The sequence below is a fragment of the Salvelinus namaycush genome, chromosome 5, assembly GCF_016432855.1.
Source record: "Salvelinus namaycush isolate Seneca chromosome 5, SaNama_1.0, whole genome shotgun sequence".
Lineage (NCBI taxonomy): Eukaryota > Metazoa > Chordata > Actinopteri > Salmoniformes > Salmonidae > Salvelinus > Salvelinus namaycush.
In genome coordinates, this window is record NC_052311.1 from 51,666,681 (window position 1) to 51,689,593 (window position 22,913).

General features: G+C 44.7%; 1 pseudogene; it reads right to left on the bottom strand.

Moving 5' to 3' along the window:
* The window catches only part of LOC120047179, a 95,339-nt pseudogene that overhangs the window by 53,528 nt on the left and 18,898 nt on the right, over window positions 1-22,913 (bottom strand).

Below are 22,913 nucleotides of genomic sequence, written 5' to 3' on the forward strand. Positions count from 1 at the left end.
AGCTGACTGTAGTGTAGTAGTCTAGCTGACTGGAGTAGTCTAGCTGACTGTAGTGTAGTAGTCTAGCAGTCTAGCTGACTGTAGTAGTCTAGCAGTCTAGCTGACTGTAGTAGTCTAGCTGACTGTAGTAGTCTAGCTGACTGTAGTGTAGTAGTCTAGCTGACGGTAGTGTAGTAGTCTAGCTGACGGTAGTGTAGTAGTCTAGCTGACTGTAGTGTAGTAGTCTAGCTGACTGTAGTGTAGCAGTCTAGCTGACTGTAGTGTAGCAGTCTAGCTGCCTGTAGCAGTCTAGCTGCCTGTAGCAGTCTAGCTGACTGGAGTAGTCTAGCTGCCTGTAGCAGTCTAGCTGACTGGAGTAGTCTAGCTGACTGTAGCAGTCTAGCTGACTGTAGTGTAGTAGTCTAGCTGACTGTAGTGTAGTAGTCTAGCAGTCTAGCTGACTGTAGTAGTCTAGCAGTCTAGCTGACTGTAGTAGTCTAGCTGACTGTAGTAGTCTAGCTGACTGTAGTAGTCTAGCTGACTGTAGTGTAGTAGTCTAGCTGACTGTAGTGTAGTAGTCTAGCTGCCTGTAGTGTAGTAGTCTAGCTGCCTGTAGCAGTCTAGCTGCCTGTAGCAGTCTAGCTGCCTGTAGCAGTCTAGCTGCCTGTAGCAGTCTAGCTGACTGGAGTAGTCTAGCTGCCTGTAGCAGTCTAGCTGACTGGAGTAGTCTAGCTGCCTGTAGCAGTCTAGCTGACTGGAGTAGTCTAGCTGACTGTAGTGTAGTAGTCTAGCAGTCTAGCTGACTGTAGTAGTCTAGCTGACTGTAGTAGTCTAGCTGACTGTAGTAGTCTAGCTGACTGTAGTAGTCTAGCTGACTGTAGTAGTCTAGTTGACTGTAGCAGTCTAGCTGCCTGTAGCAGTCTAGCTGACTGGAGTAGTCTAGCTGACTGTAGTGTAGTAGTCTAGCAGTCTAGCTGACTGTAGTAGTCTAGCTGACTGTAGTAGTCTAGCTGACTGTAGTAGTCTAGCTGACTGTAGTAGTCTAGCTGACTGTAGTGTAGTAGTCTAGCTGACTGTAGTGTAGTAGTCTAGCTGACTGTAGTGTAGTAGTCTAGCTGACTGGAGTAGTCTAGCTGACTGTAGTGTAGTAGTCTAGCAGTCTAGCTGACTGTAGTAGTCTAGCAGTCTAGCTGACTGTAGTAGTCTAGCTGACTGTAGTAGTCTAGCTGACTGTAGTGTAGTAGTCTAGCTGACGGTAGTGTAGTAGTCTAGCTGACGGTAGTGTAGTAGTCTAGCTGACGGTAGTGTAGTAGTCTAGCTGACTGTAGTGTAGTAGTCTAGCTGACTGTAGTGTAGCAGTCTAGCTGACTGTAGTGTAGCAGTCTAGCTGCCTGTAGCAGTCTAGCTGCCTGTAGCAGTCTAGCTGACTGGAGTAGTCTAGCTGCCTGTAGCAGTCTAGCTGACTGGAGTAGTCTAGCTGACTGGAGCAGTCTAGCTGACTGGAGTAGTCTAGCTGACTGTAGTGTAGTAGTCTAGCTGACTGTAGTAGTCTAGCTGACTGTAGTGTAGTAGTCTAGCTAACTGTAGTAGTCTAGCGTACTGTAGTAGTCTAGCGTACTGTAGTAGTCTAGCTGACTGTAGCAGTCTAGCTGACTGTAGTGTAGTAGTCTAGCTAACAGTAGTGTAGTAGTCTAGCTGACTGTAGTGTAGTAGTCTAGCTGACTGTAGTGTAGTAGTCTAGCTGACTGTAGTGTAGTAGTCTAGCAGTCTAGCTGACTGTAGTAGTCTAGCAGTCTAGCTGACTGTAGTAGTCTAGCTGACTGTAGTAGTCTAGCTGACTGTAGTAGTCTAGCTGACTGTAGTGTAGTAGTCTAGCTGCCTGTAGTGTAGTAGTCTAGCTGCCTGTAGCAGTCTAGCTGCCTGTAGCAGTCTAGCTGCCTGTAGCAGTCTAGCTGCCTGTAGCAGTCTAGCTGACTGGAGTAGTCTAGCTGCCTGTAGCAGTCTAGCTGACTGGAGTAGTCTAGCTGCCTGTAGCAGTCTAGCTGACTGTAGTGTAGTAGTCTAGCAGTCTAGCTGACTGTAGTAGTCTAGCTGACTGTAGTAGTCTAGCTGACTGTAGTAGTCTAGCTGACTGTAGTAGTCTAGTTGACTGTAGCAGTCTAGCTGCCTGTAGCAGTCTAGCTGACTGGAGTAGTCTAGCTGACTGTAGTGTAGTAGTCTAGCAGTCTAGCTGACTGTAGTAGTCTAGCTGACTGTAGTAGTCTAGCTGACTGTAGTAGTCTAGCTGACTGTAGTGTAGTAGTCTAGCTGACTGTAGTGTAGTAGTCTAGCTGACTGTAGTGTAGTAGTCTAGCTGACTGTAGTGTAGTAGTCTAGCTGACTGGAGTAGTCTAGCTGACTGTAGTGTAGTAGTCTAGCAGTCTAGCTGACTGTAGTAGTCTAGCAGTCTAGCTGACTGTAGTAGTCTAGCTGACTGTAGTAGTCTAGCTGACTGTAGTGTAGTAGTCTAGCTGACTGTAGTGTAGTAGTCTAGCTGACGGTAGTGTAGTAGTCTAGCTGACTGTAGTGTAGTAGTCTAGCTGACTGTAGTGTAGCAGTCTAGCTGACTGTAGTGTAGCAGTCTAGCTGCCTGTAGCAGTCTAGCTGCCTGTAGCAGTCTAGCTGACTGGAGTAGTCTAGCTGCCTGTAGCAGTCTAGCTGACTGGAGTAGTCTAGCTGACTGTAGTGTAGTAGTCTAGCTGACTGTAGTAGTCTAGCTGACTGTAGTGTAGTAGTCTAGCTAACTGTAGTAGTCTAGCTGACTGGAGTAGTCTAGCTGACTGGAGTAGTCTAGCTGACTGGAGTACTCTAGCTGACTGGAGTACTCTAGCTGACTGGAGTACTCTAGCTGACTGGAGTACTCTAGCTGACTGGAGTACTCTAGCTGACTGGAGTAGTCTAGCTGACTGGAGTACTCTAGCTGACTGGAGTACTCTAGCTGACTGTAGTAGTCTAGCTGACTGTAGAAGTCTAGCTGACTGTAGTAGTCTAGCTGACTGTAGCAGTCTAGCTGACTGTAGCAGTCTAGCTGACTGGAGTAGTCTAGCTGACTGTAGTGTAGTAGTCTAGCAGTCTAGCTGACTGTAGTAGTCTAGCTGACTGTAGTAGTCTAGCTGACTGTAGTAGTCTAGCTGACTGTAGTGTAGTAGTCTAGCTGACTGTAGTGTAGTAGTCTAGCTGACTGTAGTGTAGCAGTCTAGCTGACTGTAGTGTAGCAGTCTAGCTGCCTGTAGCAGTCTAGCTGCCTGTAGCAGTCTAGCTGACTGGAGTAGTCTAGCTGCCTGTAGCAGTCTAGCTGACTGGAGTAGTCTAGCTGCCTGTAGCAGTCTAGCTGACTGTAGTGTAGTAGTCTAGCAGTCTAGCTGACTGTAGTAGTCTAGCTGACTGTAGTAGTCTAGCTGATTGTAGTAGTCTAGCTGACTGTAGTGTAGTAGTCTAGCTAACTGTAGTGTAGTAGTCTAGCTGACTGGAGTAGTCTAGCTGACTGGAGTAGTCTAGCTGACTGTAGCAGTCTAGCTGACTGTAGCAGTCTAGCTGCCTGTAGCAGTCTAGCTCCCTGTAGCAGTCTAGCTGACTGTAGTGTAGTAGTCTAGCAGTCTAGCTGACTGTAGTAGTCTAGCTGACTGTAGTGTAGTAGTCTAGCTAGCTGTAGTGTAGTAGTCTAGCTGACTGTAGTGTAGTAGTCTAGCTGACTGTAGTGTAGTAGTCTAGCTGACTGTAGTGTAGTAGTCTAGCTGACTGTAGTGTAGTAGTCTAGCTGACTGTAGTGTAGTAGTCTAGCTGACTGTAGTGTAGCAGTCTAGCTGACTGTAGCAGTCTAGCTGACTGTAGTAGTCTAGCTAGCTGACTGTAGTAGTCTAGCTAGCTGACTGTAGTAGTCTAGCTGACTGTAGTAGTCTAGCTGACTGTAGTAGTCTAGCTGACTGTAGTAGTCTAGCTGACTGTAGCAGTCTAGCGTACTGTAGCAGTCTAGCGTACTGTAGCAGTCTAGCGTACTGTAGCAGTCTAGCGTACTGTAGCAGTCTAGCGTACTGTAGTAGTCTAGCGTACTGTAGTAGTCTAGCTGACTGTAGTAGTCTAGCTGACTGTAGTGTAGTAGTCTAGCTGACTGTAGTGTAGTAGTCTAGCTAACTGTAGTGTAGTAGTCTAGCTGACTGTAGTGTAGTAGTCTAGCTGACTGTAGTGTAGTAGTCTAGCTGACTGTAGTGTAGTAGTCTAGCTGACTGTAGTGTAGTAGTCTAGCTGACTGTAGTGTAGTAGTCTAGCTGACTGTAGCAGTCTAGCTAGCTGACTGTAGTAGTCTAGCTAGCTGACTGTAGTAGTCTAGCTGACTGTAGTAGTCTAGCTGACTGTAGTAGTCTAGCTGACTGTAGTAGTCTAGCTGACTGTAGCAGTCTAGCGTACTGTAGTGTAGTAGTCTAGCAGTCTAGCTGACTGTAGTGTAGTAGTCTAGCAGTCTAGCTGACTGTAGTAGTCTAGCTGACTGTAGTGTAGTAGTCTAGCTAGCTGTAGTGTAGTAGTCTAGCTGACTGTAGTGTAGTAGTCTAGCTGACTGTAGTGTAGTAGTCTAGCTGACTGTAGTGTAGTAGTCTAGCTGACTGTAGTGTAGTAGTCTAGCTGACTGTAGTGTAGTAGTCTAGCTGACTGGAGCAGTCTAGCTGACTGTAGCAGTCTAGCTAGCTGACTGTAGTAGTCTAGCTAGCTGACTGTAGTAGTCTAGCTAGCTGACTGTAGTAGTCTAGCTGACTGTAGTAGTCTAGCTGACTGTAGTAGTCTAGCTGACTGTAGCAGTCTAGCGTACTGTAGCAGTCTAGCGTACTGTAGTAGTCTAGCGTACTGTAGTAGTCTAGCGTACTGTAGTAGTCTAGCGTACTGTAGTAGTCTAGCTGACTGTAGTAGTCTAGCTGACTGTAGTGTAGTAGTCTAGCTAACTGTAGTGTAGTAGTCTAGCTGACTGTAGTGTAGTAGTCTAGCTGACTGTAGTGTAGTAGTCTAGCTGACTGTAGTGTAGTAGTCTAGCTGACTGTAGTGTAGTAGTCTAGCTGACTGTAGTGTAGTAGTCTAGCTGACTGTAGCATTCTAGCTAGCTGACTGTAGTAGTCTAGCTAGCTGACTGTAGTAGTCTAGCTGACTGTAGTAGTCTAGCTGACTGTAGTAGTCTAGCTGACTGTAGTAGTCTAGCGTACTGTAGCAGTCTAGCGTACTGTAGTAGTCTAGCGTACTGTAGTAGTCTAGCGTACTGTAGTAGTCTAGCTGACTGTAGTAGTCTAGCTGACTGTAGGCTATTTGGAATATGAAACAACTGAACTAGGTATATACGAGCTAGTTCCAGATCTCCATCCCTGACCTCATCCATCAAGTTTGGTCTGACTACTAGACTATCATTCATTCAACATGCCTTGTTGCCGTTGGTGAAGTGACTATAATCACTGTTGACATACAGCGATATCAAGAAGACAGATGAAGAATTGATTCATTAACATAGACCTACTAATCTTTGACAGTCTAACATAACTTCCCGTGAAGGAAAGTTTTAGCGCAATTAGGGGCGTTTTTTTTTTTTTTTTTTTTTTTTTTACATCGCTGTTTCTTGATGTCAAGTTGATGCTCGCCGTTGGTCCGTGGCCGTTAATGTTTCGCATCGGGGACGACAGTTGTTGACAACTGTAGTATTGTAGCGAACTCTAACCCTTTTCCTAACCTGAACCTCATTCTCCTAACAGGCCATGCTAATTTAGCTAACCTGCCAAGCTAGTTATGCTAACCTGTTATGAAACAAATCATCTGTGTCCAAAAACCATCAGTCTCATAAAACCGGAACTGACCAATGGCAGGTATCAATTGACTGACCAATCACAGGCACCAATGAGCGTTTCCTGATATTCAGGAGCACCCACATCAAGAAACACCCCAAATTGCATTCTGCAATTACACCATATTGGTATTTTAGGAGTGTTTTTCGTACCAGCGTACTTTGACCTCAAATTGTGTGCATGGTACGCAAAATGCGTGCAGGTTGGCGGGTCGTTTGTTTCCCTCTTCTCCATCTCTCTCTTTGTATTCTTCTCTGTCCCTGGCTCTTCCTGCTGACACGGGGCCCAGGAGGGTAGTGTGTTCTGTAGCACCAACTCCAACACCGTTCAACTATACATGGAGGCAGTCAAAACGTCAGACAAGAATCCTTAACATGACACACACAGAGCCAAAGAGGAGGAGAGACGGTGGCTGAGTGGAGAAAAAAAGGAAGAAACAGATTACGAGGGGAGAGAGCATCAAAAGGAAGAAAAAGAAAGGAGTGGGAGAAGAGGCAGAGAAGCCAAAAGGGCCAGCACTTTCTCTGCGCTCCGTCAGACGCTCTGACAGCGTGACGAGCCCTCTCCCTCCATCATTCTACTTTTCAAAAACGGGGGCAGGCTTGCTTTTAACCCCTCGACCCCGCGAGCAAATAGTGACCAGACAGTCTAAGTGTTACCACACCATTAGCGCCCAGCGTAGAACAACAATAACAACAAAGGAGGAGGACACAAATCCCCCTCGTATCTCCTTCCCCCCTCTCCTTCCTTCTCCCACTCACTCCTTCCCTCAGGGCCTGCGTTAAGCGGAAGACATTTCGCTTTGACCTTAGGTGACCTCGGCCACCCACCCCTGGGAGAAGACGGGTCAAGAAGGGTCGGCAGGGTAATGCACATCACACACTGAGAGCAGAGAGGGAAAGTGTTTGGTGTGCAAAGAGTGTGTGCGCGCTCCACTGAGAGAATCATTGTGTGTGTGTGAGCATGTGTGAGACTGTGAAAGAGACTGTAAAAGAGAGAATGTTTGTGCATGTGTGTGAGAGAGTGTCTGCAAGAGTATTAAACGGTGTAGTGTTTTAGTGTTAGGATGTGTGTGTGGGGGCACATACTGACACTTGCAGAGACCCATTAGGGATCTCGGGTGAAGATCAGCAAGGCGCTAAATGGCCACCTTTGACCTTTTGGGGTCAAGACTTAGGTCACATCCCCGTGTAGGGTCTGTTAGAGCAATCCATTCAAAGCCTCTCTGTTGTACGTTAAAGTTCTCTCCACGAAGCAGGACCATCAGACTCACTTTACATACACTACCGGTCAAACGTTTTAGAACACCACTATTATTCTACAATGTATGAGTAGAAGACATCAAAACTATAAATTAACACATATGGAATCATGCAGTAACCAAAAAAAGTGTTAAACAAATCAAAATATATTTGAGAGATTCCTCAAAGTAGCCACCCTTTGCCTCGATGACAGCTTTGCACACTCTTGGCATTCTCTCGACCAGCTTCATCAGATAGTCACCTGAAATGCATTTCAATTAACAGGTGTGCCTGTTAATGCCTTAATGCGTTTGAGCCAATCAGTTGTGTTGTGACAAGGTAGGGGTGGTATACAGAAGATGGTATTTTACCAAGTCCATATTATGGCAAGAACACCTCAAATAAGCAAAGATAAACAACAGTTTCTACAAAGACACCACTGCTAAAGGACACCAATAAGAAGAAGAGATTTGCTTGGGCCAAGAAACACGAGCAATGGACATTAGACCGGTGGAAATTTGTCCTTTGGTCTGGAGTCCAAATTGGAGATTTTTGGTTTCAACCGCTGTGTCTTTGTGATGCGCGGTGTGGGTGAACGGATGATGTCCACATGTGTATTTCCCACCGTAAAGCATGGAGGAGGTGGTGTTATGGTGTGGGGATGCTTTGCTGGTGACACTGTCTGTGATATATTTAGAATTCAAGGCACACTCAACCAGCATGGCTAGCACAGCACTCTGCAGCGATACGCCATCCCATCTGGTTTGCGCTTAGTGGGACTATCATTTGATTTCAACAGGACAATGACCCACACCTCCAGGCTGTGTAAGGGCTATTTTACCAAGAAGGCGAGTGATGGAGTGCTGCATCAGATGACCTGGTCTCCACAATCCCCCGAACTCAACCAAATTGAGATGGTTTGGGATGAGTCGGACTGCAGAGTGAAGGAAAAGCAGCCAACAAGTGCTCAGCATATGTGGGAACTCCTTCAAGACTGTTGGAAAAGTATTCCAGGTGAAGCTGGTTGAGAGAATGCCAAGAGTGTGCAAAGCTGTCAAGGCAAAGGGTGGCTATTTGAAGAATCTCAAATATAAAATATATTTTGATTTGTTTAACAGTTTTTTTGGTTGCAACTACTATCATATCAGTGTGGGGGGTGAGTCCTAGAGAGCTGCCCAGTTGACTGGTTTAGATGATTTCTACCTGGCATACTGACAGGCTTAACAATCCACCAGGTTTCCCAGGTCTATATCGTATGATGATTATGAGGTAAGGATGAAAACTAGCAGACACCGCAGCTCTCCAGGATCAAAGCTATGTGCATGCCATCTCTTTGAGGTGTTTGCATGCGTGTGTGTGTGTGGGGGGGGGGGGGGCTGTTACTGTCAGTGTGTACTCGTGTATTAATGGAATACTTGGCTCTTATCTAGAAATGCACTATTTAGTGATTTAAATCAGACTACAGAACATGTAACAAGGGAAAGAAGAGAGAGAGACAGAGACAGCGAGAACAAAGAAGGTAGTGTGGTGGTGGACAGGGGGAATGGGTTGCCATCTGAGACGAATAAAGAGTGAAATAACAATAAAAATCAGAAGGCGCTGCCTCCTCCACGAACCCAGGACAGACCAAGCTGAGCGGAGGGGTGGAGTGTCTAAACAGAGCATCCTGCGGTGGCACACACACACAGTCAAAGAATCAAAGACACATGGGCATTGGTCTGTTGGTCTGTGCCAAACTCACACACTCCAAAACACAGAGGCTAACTGGGCAGCTCCAGCTCCCCATTACCCAGGATAAAACACACGGACAAGACGTCAGAGGAAGGGAGTGAGTGTGAGAGAGAGAGATCTGTAGAGAGAACGCTAAAAGGCAGAACGTGTGGGAGATGGAGAGATAAAGGTGACAAGAGAGAGACAGAGGAGGAGAAAGAGAGAGTGGGACTCAAAGAGACAGATGAAGATGGAGTTTATACACTACACTACGCACTTCCACAAAACACAGTATGGGCCAAATCCGGTCATTCTGGACAAAATCATTCAATGAGTCAAAAGTCCCGTTAAAAAGGTTTGACTGGCTGTACATCTAGGTGGTCCTGGATATCCAACGCCAAACGTATCTATCCTTAGCCAAACACGACCATGGTGGGGTCAGGTAGGGGTAGGGTGGGGTAGAGGGGTGTGTGAGCGTGAGCGTGGTTAGGGGCCTGGGTTTCACAGCAGAAGGCTGCTGATAGACTGGTGGAGAGTAGCGCCAGGTTTCTGTGTGTGGGAGACAAAAAGTGTGGCATAAACACACGAGTCATTGCTGGTTCACGGTGTGTGTGTTTAATCTGCTGCGTTGTGATGACTGCCATGGTTACGTACGCATCACCTAACTCATCTTTTAGCTGTCATGACTTACAGCCATCTTAATGGTGAGGGCAACATTTGCTTCAAAATGTGGTTCTATAATCTCCAACACCTCTACTAACCTACAGTAGCCTGATGAAAAAATGGATCCCAGCTAGGCAGACACACAGGACTAAACACTCTTAGGGCGACCAGACTTTTCTTCAAATGTTCCTACATCAACATGTCACAGCTTTTCATCACAAAGGCTCCAAGTACATCAGTCTCTTTGCACTGCTCTCAGACACTGTGATAAAACTGATATGAAACCGGTTTCTAGGAATTGGGAAGGTTGTGGTAGCAGACTGTTCTGTTTGCTTTGGGTGAGAGTTTACAGTGTTTGCTTGACCGTGTCAAGGTGACCATGTACCTCCGTTTCATTCATTCAGATTATAGAACCTTTCATGTCTGCTGTCCCATACTGATAATGTCTGAGCCCACAGAGGAAAGCACACGTTCTTTCATTCATTCATTCATTCACTCTTGCTCTCTATAAAGATAAGGTGAGAGAGAGAGAGAGAGAAGAGGTGGCTGGCTTTCAGACTTACCCAGAGGTTCCAACACAAGCTGATCCTGGGTGACAGCCAGTGGAGGCTGAACACACACAGTCAGTTTAGGACCCTGCAACGCACAGCGACTCGTTAACCTTGATCTGAGAAAGAGAGATGGATGGAGAGGGAGGAGAAAAAGAGAAACAAAAGAGGAAGACATTTAGACATTTCAGATTTCATTACTCAAGTTGCAGCTAAAATAGTTAGACTGAGTGAGTCAAATAAAATTTGCCTTGATATCTGGGTCTTGACGAAGTCATCAAGTGTGCGACACATACCTTCACTGTGACTGATGGGACGGGTAGACCATCAATGTCCGGGATGAGCGCTTGCTACAGAGATAGAGAACGTCAGGATATACCAGTCTGTATGTGTAGCCTTCATATTGTGTGTGTGTGTGTGTGTGTGTGTGTGTGTGTGTGTGTGTGTGTGTGTGTGTGTGTGTGTGTGTTTGGTTTAACTATCCTTGTGGGGACCAGAAGTACTCACAAGAATTGTAAAAACAAAGAAAGTTAGGACAAGTGGGGACATTTCGCCAGTTGCCACAAGGAAAAGGGCTATTTTAGGCTTAGGGATTAGGTTTAGGGGTTAGGATTAGGGGTTAAAGTTAGAGCTCGGTTGTGCTTCTACATCTGTGTTGCTTGCTGCTTGGGGTTTTAAGATGGGTTTCTGCTGTGTGTGTGTGTGTGTGTGTGTGTGTGTGTGTGTGTGTGTGTGTGTGTGTGTGTGTGTGTGTGTGTGTGTGTTCACCGATGTGCTGTCCATGTTAGTGGAGACTGTGGCTGTAACAGTCAGATCCTCATCCGTCTCTGCTACAGGAAGAATATCTACGACAGAGAATAAGAAAGAGTCAAGAAATAACCTACAATACACAAATACACACAAAGACTGTTCACGGTGTGTGTCTCTGTGTGTGTGTGTGTGTGTGTGTGTGTGTGTGTGTGTGTGTGTGTGTGTGTGTGTGTGTGTGTGTGTGTGCACGCGTGTCCTACCAGCCTGGGTCCTGGTGGCCTGTCTGATGACGCTCTGCAGACTCGTCATCTCAGTGTCGGTCTGGGAGTAGTCCTGTTCGCGGGCGTCCACCTTGGGCGTGGAGAAGAAGGAGGGCTGTGCCCATGTAGGAACACTGGAGGTGGCCCTCATTGCTCAGGGTCACCACCACACCCTTCAGGTCCCTATGGAGGGGTTGAAACATCTGCCTCAGTCAGAAACAGAAACACTGCTACAGTATATGATTTGTGTGAGGAAAGAAACAGTTTTATAGCAGCTTTTCAGCACCCATCATTCAGAGATAGAACAAGAATGAAATGGACAGAAAAAAAACGAGTTAGGTGATGCATTGTGTGTGTGTGTGTGTGTGTGTGTGTGTGTGTGTGTGTGTGTGTGTGTAACTGGTTGCAGATGTGTTGTGGTGCCAGGGCAGTGAGGCAGTAACACACAGGGGGTTTCCAGCCCAGAGGAGTAGTAAGTCCCACACCTGCAGGAGAGGGTGACTGGGGGGGGGGGGGGGGGGGGGGCAGGCATAAACCCCCCTTTTACTGCTGCAGGGGCACATTCACAACTACTCCCTCTCCCCTCCAAAACAACCAGCCCTCCCTCATTTCTAAAGCCCCCCATATGTAGCAGCAGCCCTGCCGCCACAGGGGAGGGATTGACCTACCCAACCTACCCACTCAGCCATCCAAATAAAATGTTATCACTATTCTATCAAAGTGCTTGTGCTTGTGTTTCAGTTCAAGCCTTCCATTTCCCTTTTGTCCACATGCGAGGTATTTCTCATTGTTATTCAATCATTATTCAAACCAGAAAGTCTCAATTAGATAAGTTATCTGTCCCCCCACCCCAGGGAGACCTACAGTGGGTCCCTTGTTAAAGATGAGATATAATGACTGGATTAAAAAGATGATTCAAATACTGAGCTATATTGTATGCAAAAAACAATCTGGGAAATTCTATTTTATAGTCATACAAGTGCCCCGGAAGAGAGATTTTGTTGAACAAGTAATATTTTTTTTCCTCAAAAAAGGTAGAGGTCAAAATGATTAACACTCCTACAATTTCAAACTCAGTGCCTCTTTGCTTGACATCATGGGAAAATCAAAAGAAATCAGCCAAGACCTCAGAAAAAAAAATTGTAGACCTCCACAAGTCTGGTTCATCCCTGGGAGCAATTTCCAAACGCCTGAAGGTACCATGTTTATCTGTACAAACAATAGTACGCAAGTATAAACACCATGGGACCACGCAGCCATCATACCGCTCAGGAAGGAGACGCATTCTGTCTCCTAGAGATGAACGTACTTTGGTGCGAAAAGTGCAAATCAATCCCAGAACAGCAAGCAAAGGACCTTGTGAAAATGCTGGAAGAAACAGGTACAAAGTATCTATATCCACAGTAAAACGAGTTCTATATCGACATAACCTGAAAGGCCGCTCAGCAAGGACGAAGCCACTGCTCCAAAACCGCCATAAAAAAGACAGACAACGGTTTGCAACTGCACATGGGGACAAAGATCGTACTTTTTGGAGAAATGTCCTCTGGTCTGATGAAAAAAAAATAGAACTGTTTGCCATAATGACCATCGTTATGTTTGGAGGAAAAAGGGGGAGGCTTGCAAGCCAAAGAGCTTATTTCTCTCAAATTGTGTGCACAAATTTGTTTACATCCCTGTTAGTGAGCATTTCTCCTTTGTCAAGATAATCCATCCACCTAACAGGTGTGGCATATCAAGAAGCTGATTAAACAGCATGTTCATTACACAGGTGCACCTTGTGCTGGGGACAATAAAAGGCAACTCTAAAATGTGCAGTTTATTCACACAACACAATGCCACAGATGTCTTTTTGAGGGAGCGTGCAATTGGCATGCTGACTGCAGGAATGTCCACCAGAGCTTTTGCCAGATCATGTAATGTTCATTTCTCAACCATAAGCCGCCTTCAACGTTGTTTTTAGAGAATTTGGCAGTACGTCAAACCGGCCTCACAACCCCAGAACACATGTATGGCGTCGTGTGGGCGAGTGGATTGCTGACGGCAATGTTGTGAACAGAGTGCCCCATGGTGGCGGTGGGGTTATGTTATGGGCAGGCATAAGCTACGGACAACAAATACAATTGAATTTTAATGGACAGAAATACCTTGACGAGATCCTGAGGTCCATTGTGAGGAGCAAGGTATCTGTATTACAAGTCATGGAAAATCCATAGATTAGGGCCTAATGAATTAATTTCAATTGACTGATTTCCTCATATGAACTCAATAAAATCTTTGAAATTGTTGCATGTTGCGTTTATATTTTTGTTCAGTACAAATAGGACTAGAATATGCTTCTAAACAGTTCCACATTAATTTGGATGCTACCATGATTAAGCATTATCCTGAATGAATTGGGTATAATGATGAGTGAGAAAGTTAGATGGTCAAAGATCATAACCCCAAAACATGCTAATCTCTCACCATTACCAACAGGGGACGTTAGCATGTTTAGGGGGTGTGATTTTTGACCTTCTGTAACTTTCTCACTTATAATTAGTCATGATTCAGTCAGGATTATCTGTAATCATGGTAACATATCCAAATTATTTTAAAAAGTGATTAGAAAGATATTATATTCATAATAACTGACTACAAAATGTAAGGCTGTCCCCGACAAAAAAAAAAAATCTTTGTTGACCGAGAGTAATCGATTGGTCAAAATGTTTAAACTTATTTTTTCATTTGCGTTTGAATAAAATCGCCTACATATGCACTAAGCTTGTCTGATGCTTTAAGCACACTGTTTGATTAAATAATGAAGACACACAAATGACTCAAGAGCCTGATGGTGAGTGTTAAAAAAAGAAAAAGACAGCGAGTTCCTGTGTGACTGGCGCACGTTGTCTCGCTCTCCTCCCTACTGCAGCGAAAAGGCACCACAGCAAGTGTTTATTGCGCTGTCCATGCTGAAGCTGCAACATCTTTTCAGCCATTTAGTTTTAGACTTGTTTGACTGAAAAGTTCTGTTACCGAAATCCCTCATTTGTTTACAAAAAAACATTCCCGATTCCCTCAACCCTTGCTTTCTTTACGTGAAACATGTCAGCATCGCACCCGACCAATAAATTGTTTATAAAAAAACTCAACACAGTAATGTCGACAGAAAAATGGATGCGGAGGACGTGAAAAATAAGGGGCAAATGTTTAATGCTAGCTCAGGAGGAAAAGAGGCAGTCAGAGCTGTGGAAGACATTTGACTTAGTTGTGGAAACTATTGGAGATAAAAAAAAAGGAGAGTATAGGAGCAAGCATTGCGTGAGTATTGTGTGTGCCAAACAGTTGCTGTTACATTACAATATAATTTTTTTCTGACCATTTGAAACAATGTAAACAACACTAAATAAAATTGGTGTACCAGAGTCTGTTCTAATGAGAAAAAAAACAAAGCTTTTATTACAGCAGACTAAAAACAATTACATGCATTTGTGAAATGCAGTTTATCTATTGATTAGACTAATTATTCAAAGCTCCCCTTTGTTATTTAATTTTAAAACTAAAATGCTTGATTGCATTTGGAAGCATGAAAGTCTTGTGTGATGACATGAACGAATGAATGACTGATTGATTGATTGATTCAGTGCATTAGGGAAGTATTCAGACCCCTTCCCTTTTTCCACGTTGTTACGTTACAGCCTTATTCTAAAATGGATTCAATTATCATTTCTCATCAACCTACACACAATACCCCATAATGACAAAGCGAAAACAGGTTTATAGAAATGTTCACAAATTTATAAAAAAAACAGAAATACCTTATTACGTAAAGTAAGTTTCCATTGATCATCCTTGAGATGTTTCTACAACTTGATTGGATACCACCTGTGGTAAATTCAATTGATTGGACATAACTTTGCCGCCCCAGGTGTGGCAAGAGCTTTGGGCAAGTAACCGAAAGGTTGCTGGATCGAATCCCCAAGCTGACAAGGTAAAAAATCTGTCTGTTGTTCTGCACCTGAACAAGGCAGTTAAACCACTGTTCCCCGGTAGGCCGTCACTGTGAATAAGAATTTGTCCTTAACTGACTTGCCTAGTTAAATAAAGGTTAAATAAAAAAAATAAGGTCCCACAGTTGATAGTGCATGTCAGAACAAAAACCAAGCCATGCAGTCGAAGGAATTGTCCGTACAGCTCCGACACAGGATTGTGTCGAGGCACAGATCTGGGGAAGGGTACCAAAACATTTCTGCAGCATTGAAGGTCCCCAAGAACATCATAATAAAATGGAAGAAGTTTGGAACCACCAAGACTCTTCCTTGAGCTGGCCGCCCAGCCAAACTGAGCAATCGGGGGAGAAGGGCCTTGGTCAGGGAGGTGACCAAGAACCCAATGGTCACTCTTCCAGAGTTCATCTGTGGAGATGGGAGAACCTTCCAGAAGGACAACCATCTCAACAGCACTCCACCAATCAGGCATTTATGGTAGAGTGGCCAGATGGAAGCCACTCCTCAGTAAAAGGCACATGACAGCCCACTTGGAGTTTGCCAAAAGGCACCTAAAGGACTCTCAGACCATGAGAAACAAGATTCTCTGGTCTGATGAAACCAAGATGTAACTCTTTGGCCTGAATGCCAAGCGTCACATCTGGAGGAAACCTGGCACCATCCTTACGGTGAAGCATGGTGGTGGCAGCATCATGCTTTGGGGATGTTTTTCAGCAGCAGGGACAGGGAAACTAGTAATGATTGAGGGAAAGATGAATGGAGCAAAGTACAGTGAGACCGTTGATGAAAACCTGCTCCATAGTGCTCAGGACCTCAGACTGGGGCGAAGGTTCACCGTCCAACAGGACAACAACCCTAAGCACACAGCCAAGACAACGCAGGAGTGGCTTTGGGACAAGTCTCTGAATGTCCTTGACTGGCCCAGCCAGAACCCGGACTTGAACATCTCTGGAGAGACCTGAAAATAGCTGTGCAGTGACGCTCCCCATCCAACCTGACAGAGCTTGAGAGGATCTGCAGAGAAGAATAGGAGAAACTCCCTACATACAGGTGTGCCAAGCTTGTAGCGTCATACCCAAGAAGACTCGAGGCTGTAATCGCTGCCAAAGGTGCTTCAAAAAAGTACTGAGTAAAGGGTCTGAATACTTATGTAAATGTGATATTTCCAGACTTTTTTTTTGTACATTTGCTATAATAAAACAAAACAACAGTTTTGCTTTGTCATTATGGGGTATTGTGTGTAGATTGATGAGGAAAACATTTTAATCCATTTTAGAATAATGCTGTAACGTAACAAAATGTGGAAAAAGTCAAGGGGTATGAATACATTCTGAATGCGCTGTATATTGAAATAAAGGCCTAAGTAAGTTATGGTATTAAGACTAAACAGGACGCACTCAATGATGGTTACACAAGGATACTATACCAAGCCTACTAATGATAACGACATGACTTATTATTAGAATGATCATCATAATAATTGTAAAATTAACAATCAGAAGGAGATCAAGGAAAAGGAGGGTATAGGAGAGAGAACAATATTATTTTTCTGCCTGTTTGGAAGAGTGTAAACAACACTAAATAAATTAGAAGTAATACCAGTCTGTTTTAATGAAGAAAAAAAACTTGTAAAGCCTTTATTACAGCATAGCAAAGATTAAAAACAGCCAAATCTGTGAAATTGCTTTATCCGAAATTTTGCTGTTGCATGAGGCTTGGTGCTGACGGAATCGGTAGGCTATTAAACAAACACTCAAACAGGTAAAAGAAGCAGGATCTGTGTTATTTGTGTCACAGCGGTCTAAGGCACTGCATCTCAGTGCTAGAGGCGTCACTACAGACCCTGGTTTGATTCCAGGCTGTATCACAACCGGCAGTGATTGGGAGTCCCATAGGGCGGCGCACAATTGGCCCAGCGTCGTCCGGGTTAGGCCGTTATTGTAAATAAGAATTTGTTCTTAACTGGCTTCCCTAGTTAAATACAGGTGTCTTGTGCACCATGAAAAAATATATAATTGTGACTGCTCGACTAAAGAAATCTCGGTTGACCAACAGCCTATCGACCAAACAATCAACTAAATAGGATCAGCTCTACCAAAATGATACAATACATTATTTACCATTAATTTCTATTGAGTATAAAACAATATAAAACACAACCAAAACTAACTGCAAATCCATTTGTAGAATCACAAGCTTGATTGCGTACTAGGAATATGGGACCAAATACATGTATGTTAAAGCTTCTAACTTTGGTTTTACTGGGCTATGACCCATACGTTTCTATCTTCTCTGCTCAGCTGTTCCTCTCGTCAGGTCAGAGTAGATCCACCCAGAGGAGAGGTATGGTATGAAACAGGAACATTATAGTCGGGGGGCTGAAGAGGAAAAAGCTGAAAGATTCTACAGCAGTCGGAGGCCCTCCGAATTCTCAGACCCCCACAGTTGATTCCATCTGACCCCCACCCCACCACTACCCCCTGAACTCACCTAACCCTACACTCTATCAGAGGGTGAGAGGAGAGAGAAAATAGGCAAAACTATCGTTAACGTTACTGAAACCAGGGGTTAAGGAGAGGACCGGTGTCTGTGGTCCGGTGACAGCCTGTTAGTCCTCCCCGTGGCATCAGCAGTGGACTCGTCATGTACTACATGGCTGTATGAATTATTAAAAACACACACACAGCATCATTTTTCATCACTGTTTGTGTTGTAAATAATTGTTGTAAATTGCGGTGTGATTATGGCCATTACGCTGCGATGACATTTAGTACTACAGTCCACCACTCCCTTATCTGTTTTGATTGGCCAGCTGTAAGACATTGTGAAATAATTTCCTCTCAGGGATTTGGGTGGATTTCTCATGGTGATAACCATGACAACTGGTGATCATTAATAATAACACACTAATAACAACAAACCTGGCATATGGGCTTCATAGAGTGTGTGTACGCGAGTATGCCTGTGGGTGAGACAGGGTAGCACTCAGCGGAGTGAGAGAGAGAATGAAGGCTACACGTATGTCCTATGTAGAATGTGTTCTGCAAGGTTGCGTGGAGGATAAGTGTGTAACTGTGTGTGCTATGCAAATGTGTGTGTTTGTCCTGGGAGGACCCAGAGAGAGGCTCATCTAGTTGGTGCTGAAAGAAGGGCTCTTTAGAATGGAGCCAACAGAGCAGAGCTACAGAGAGACACACAGGGACACTCATCCATGGAGCACAGGAATGGAGCTCCATCTGAGTGCTTCCACCCCTCCCTTTCCATTTAGAGTCCCACTCTCCTCCTTCCATCCCCAGGTAAAGGCCTACAGGGGTATCTGTTACCTTATCAGATCAGTGGAATCTGAGCACACACTGTGTGTTTAAGTGTATCGGCGTAAAATTACCATCAACTTTGGGGTCCATTTCAGGTAAGTCAATTGAAGAGATGAGTGGGAATTCATGAATGGAAAAACGACTAACTTCTTCTTTTGTTAAATGTGGGGTTTGGCATTTGAATTTTATTTCCTAAATTGACAGAATGGAAATGATCCAATCCTGGTAACCGTACACAACCACCTAATTCATGGCAACACCAACACACCAAACACAGCAGCAGCGGGTACCATGGTAACGGGGTGGGGGGGGGGATGTACTCACGGGAAGTTAGCGAGCCTGACAGCCACGGGGGAACAGGAGAGCTGGGCGGCCCACTTCAACGTCACATCCTGGTACACCAGCAGCATGTTGTTATGGTTACCGACCAGGGTGTTGGTGGTGCCTTCAGACACTGGGAAGAGATGGAGGGGTCAGAGGTTAGATACAGTCACAGGAGACGCATGAAACCTAATGAAAAGTGCTTTATAAATACAGTCCTTTCATCCATCAGTCATCAATGGGATGTCGATTTACTCTGAGTTGCTTTGGCAGGCAAGAAGCCAGTCCATAAATGACGACAAACCTTAAATGAATATTTAACCATTTAGAAAGCAAAAAAGATCTCAAAAGTCATTAGAAATGAATTAAACAAGGCCTAGTTCTGGGGTGAGGATGTGTCTTTGAGGTAGAAGATTAATTTGTGAGAACACACACGGTTAAACCCCGGGTTGACCTGAAATGGTCTAGCATGAAAACGCCTTTTGGTTTGGCCACACACACACACACACACACACACACACACACACACACACACACACACACACACACACACACACACACACACACACACACACACACACACACACACACACACACAAGCATTTAGCGTGACTGCCACCGCGGGAGATCTGAGAGGCACACGCAACACACGCCTAGCCAACCTCATTGGGATAGAGGGCAGGGGCGGGTAAGGCCAAAATGACAGACACAGTTTATATATGACTCCCTCCATCCAGTACATATAGCACATTCGTTTTTTCTCCTCTTTTGCTCCCCCTGGTTCGTTCTCTTCTGCCACTGTGGCCAGGCACTGTATTAATAGCAGTGTATCAGACAGACATGTGGCAATGGTTTCCCTGAACACACCTTACCCTGAGGTGTATGTGTGTGTGTGTTTATGTATGTGTGTGTGTGTGTGTGTGTGTACACTAATTATAAGTGATTATTATCAATGCTGGTGTTAAGTGGCTGTATTATCACTAGAGGGAAAAACAGAGGATGAGAGAGAGAGGGGGCAAAAAAAACGAGGGAGAGAGAGAAAAGGAGAACGTGAGCCAAAAAAGGCAGCTGCATAGCGGAGGGCCAGAGGGGGAAACCTGTGAAATATTGAGAGCGGGCCGGTAAACCGCTAAAGTTCCAGCCAAAACAATGTGAAAGTCAGCAGCCCGGAAAGTTCCTCTCTCTGTATTGAAAACCAAACCGCAGCAGATTACAATAGCGGGAAGCCATTTGCCATACTATCCGGGTGGCTGCTGAAAACACAACCAGAGAAAACTATCGAGGACTGTGATCGATGTCACCTGGGATCCTGGCCTTTACAGAGGAACAATGCAAATGGAATGGGAATAGTGTGGTGTCTGTGTGTATACCAGAGTGAATGGTGCTCACAGGTCAAACACACCTCTATGAGGAATAGCAGGTGCCTCTGGTAATAAAAAAATAATAATTTAATCTCTCTCAAACACTCTGCTCCTTCTCTTCCTCCTCCATCCCTCTCTCATTGCTTTCCTCCCTCCTTTCTCTCACTTATTTCCCTCCTCTCTCTCTCCCTCCCGCTATCCTTCCCTTGCCATCCCTCTCTCCATGTATATACAGGTAACTGCCAAAATAAAGGAAACACTTGAGTAAAGGAGGGATACAAAGTATATTGAAAGCAGGCGCTTCAACACAGGTGTGGTTCCTGAGTTAATTAAGAGATGAACATCCCATCATGCTTAGGGCCATGTATAAAATTTTTACAGTTGCCCATTATTTTGGCTACCATGGCTAGAAGAGATCTCAGTGACTTTGAAAGAGGGGTCTTAAAGGAGCATAGGGATTTTAAAGGGTGTGTATATCTCTCAGTCACCAGATCTCAACCCAACTGAACACTTATGGGAGATTCTGGAGCGCCACTTGAGACTGCGTTTTCCACCACCATCAACAAAACACCAAATTATGGAATTTCTTGTGGAAGAATGGTGTCGCATCCCTCCAACAGATTTCCAGACACTTGTAGAATCTATACCAAGGTGCATTCAAGCGGTTCTGTTCGGCTCATGGTGGCCCCAACGCCCTATTAATACACTTATGTTAGTGTTTCCTTTATTTTGGCAGTTACCCGTAATTAAACTCAGCTGGAGAGAGGTGTGTTGGCTGGAACCCATTAGTGGGCCCTGCGATAGTGGGATTAACATGGAACACGCAGACCCCTGATCCACAGGGCATTCCGCCAGTAGAACATGCTGTGTGTGTGCATGTGCGTGTGCTTATGCAGGTGACGGTGCTGTGTGTTGCATGTTCGAGGTGCTACATATGCTAAATATGGATCCGATTAGAGCGTGCCTTGCTCTGTGACATGTCCTACTTCCTCTGGTTGGAGTGGTATGTTGGGAGTCAGTCAGGACAGACAGATGCACTGTGTAGAGCTGTACTCCGGTCCCTCATTAAACCCAACCCAGGAGCCGAGAGACTCCCTATCAGATGAACCTGAGCTCACAGACACTCATTCTGCTACCGACACGCACACTGGACAGGCATGGGGAATGTCTTATCACCACTAAAAATATTTGTTAGACCAGTATCCACATGGCAGACCTAAAACAAAGACTGGATAGAAGAGTCAGCAATAATATTAATCAATTATATGGAGGATGGATATCTGCTATGTCCTACAATATGCCCAACAATATGTCCTACAAATAATGTGTCTGATATCAAGCAGTAAATAAGCTAATGATATCAAGCAGTAAAGCAGTATGTTATGTGAGGAAGCAGCTAGGGCTGTACCATTACCTGAGGGATAGGGGAGGAAGCACTAGGGCACTACCATTACCTGAGGAGTAGGGGAGGAAGCACTAGGGCTCTACCATTACCTGAGGAGTAGGGGAGGAATCAGCTGGGGTTGTACTCCAGTTTCTTCATGAAGCGGATATGTCCGTTGTCTTTGAGACAGTATACATCCCTCTCGCCGCAAACAAAGATGGAGGACGGAGAGAAGGAGGGGACACTGAGGTCCAAGGCCTACTCCCCCAGGACCAGGGTCCAGTCAACCTGAGGGGGAAACACACACAGGGTTACACACACACACACACACACACACACACACACACACACACACACACACACACACACACACACACACACACACACACACACACACACACACACACACACACACACTTCTCTTCTCACCGTCAGTCTCTTCCCTGCAGTTTTGCTATGCTGCTCAGCATCCTGTCTGGTCTCTGCGTCCGTGGCCACCGCCAGCGTCTCATACCTGGGTTAGGAACACTTCAGTTTAGACACACAACGTTCTCAGTGGTAACACTTCAGTTTAGATACACAATGTTCTCAGTGGTAATACTTCAGTTTAGATACACAATGTTCTCAGTCTTTGCTAGGTAAAGTGCCACCTTATCTCAGCTCACTGGTCACCATAACAACACCCACCCGTAGCACACGCTCCAGCAGGTATATCTCACTGGTCATCCCCAAAGCCAACACCTCCTTTGGCCGTCTTTCCTTCCAGTTCTCTGCTGCCAATGACTGGAACGAATTGCAAAAACACACATATATATATATATATACATATATATATATATATATATATATATATATATATATATATATGTGTGTTTTTGCAATTCGTTCCAGTATATATATTTAAATTTAAAAACACTGAAGCTGGAGACTTATATTTCCCTTACTAACTTTAAACATCAGCTATCTGACTTTCTTTTTTCTATTGTGTTATTGACTGTATGCTTGTTTATTCCATGTGTAACTGTGTTGTTGTTTGTGTCACACTGCTTTGCTTTATCTTGGCCAGGTCGCAGTTGTAAATGAGAACTTGTTCTCAACTAGCCTACCTGGTTAAATAAAGGTGAAATAAAAAATATATAAATATATATATTTTTTAAAGTGGTAACACTTCAGTTTAGATACACAATGTTCTCAGTGGTAACACTTCAGAAACACTTCAGCTGGACCCTCTGTCAGAAGCCCCACTGTCATAACAGACATCCAACTGTGTTATGACAACTAAAGTTTGTGCCACAAACCATTATTCAGGTACGCTAGTTAGCTAGCATCATGCTTTTACGTTCTCAAACAATGGCTTTATTAATAGCAGTATCATGACACTGATCTGGAGTCTGTCTACAGTAGTCTAGCAGTATGGCATTAAAACAATCTGATTTCCAGTAAAAAGCTGGAACTGGCTATAGTAGCTACAGACATCTCACACACACTCAGTCACCTGGCCCCTCGGGAGGGAGCAGGAAAAGCTGCTAAGAATCAGATAATTA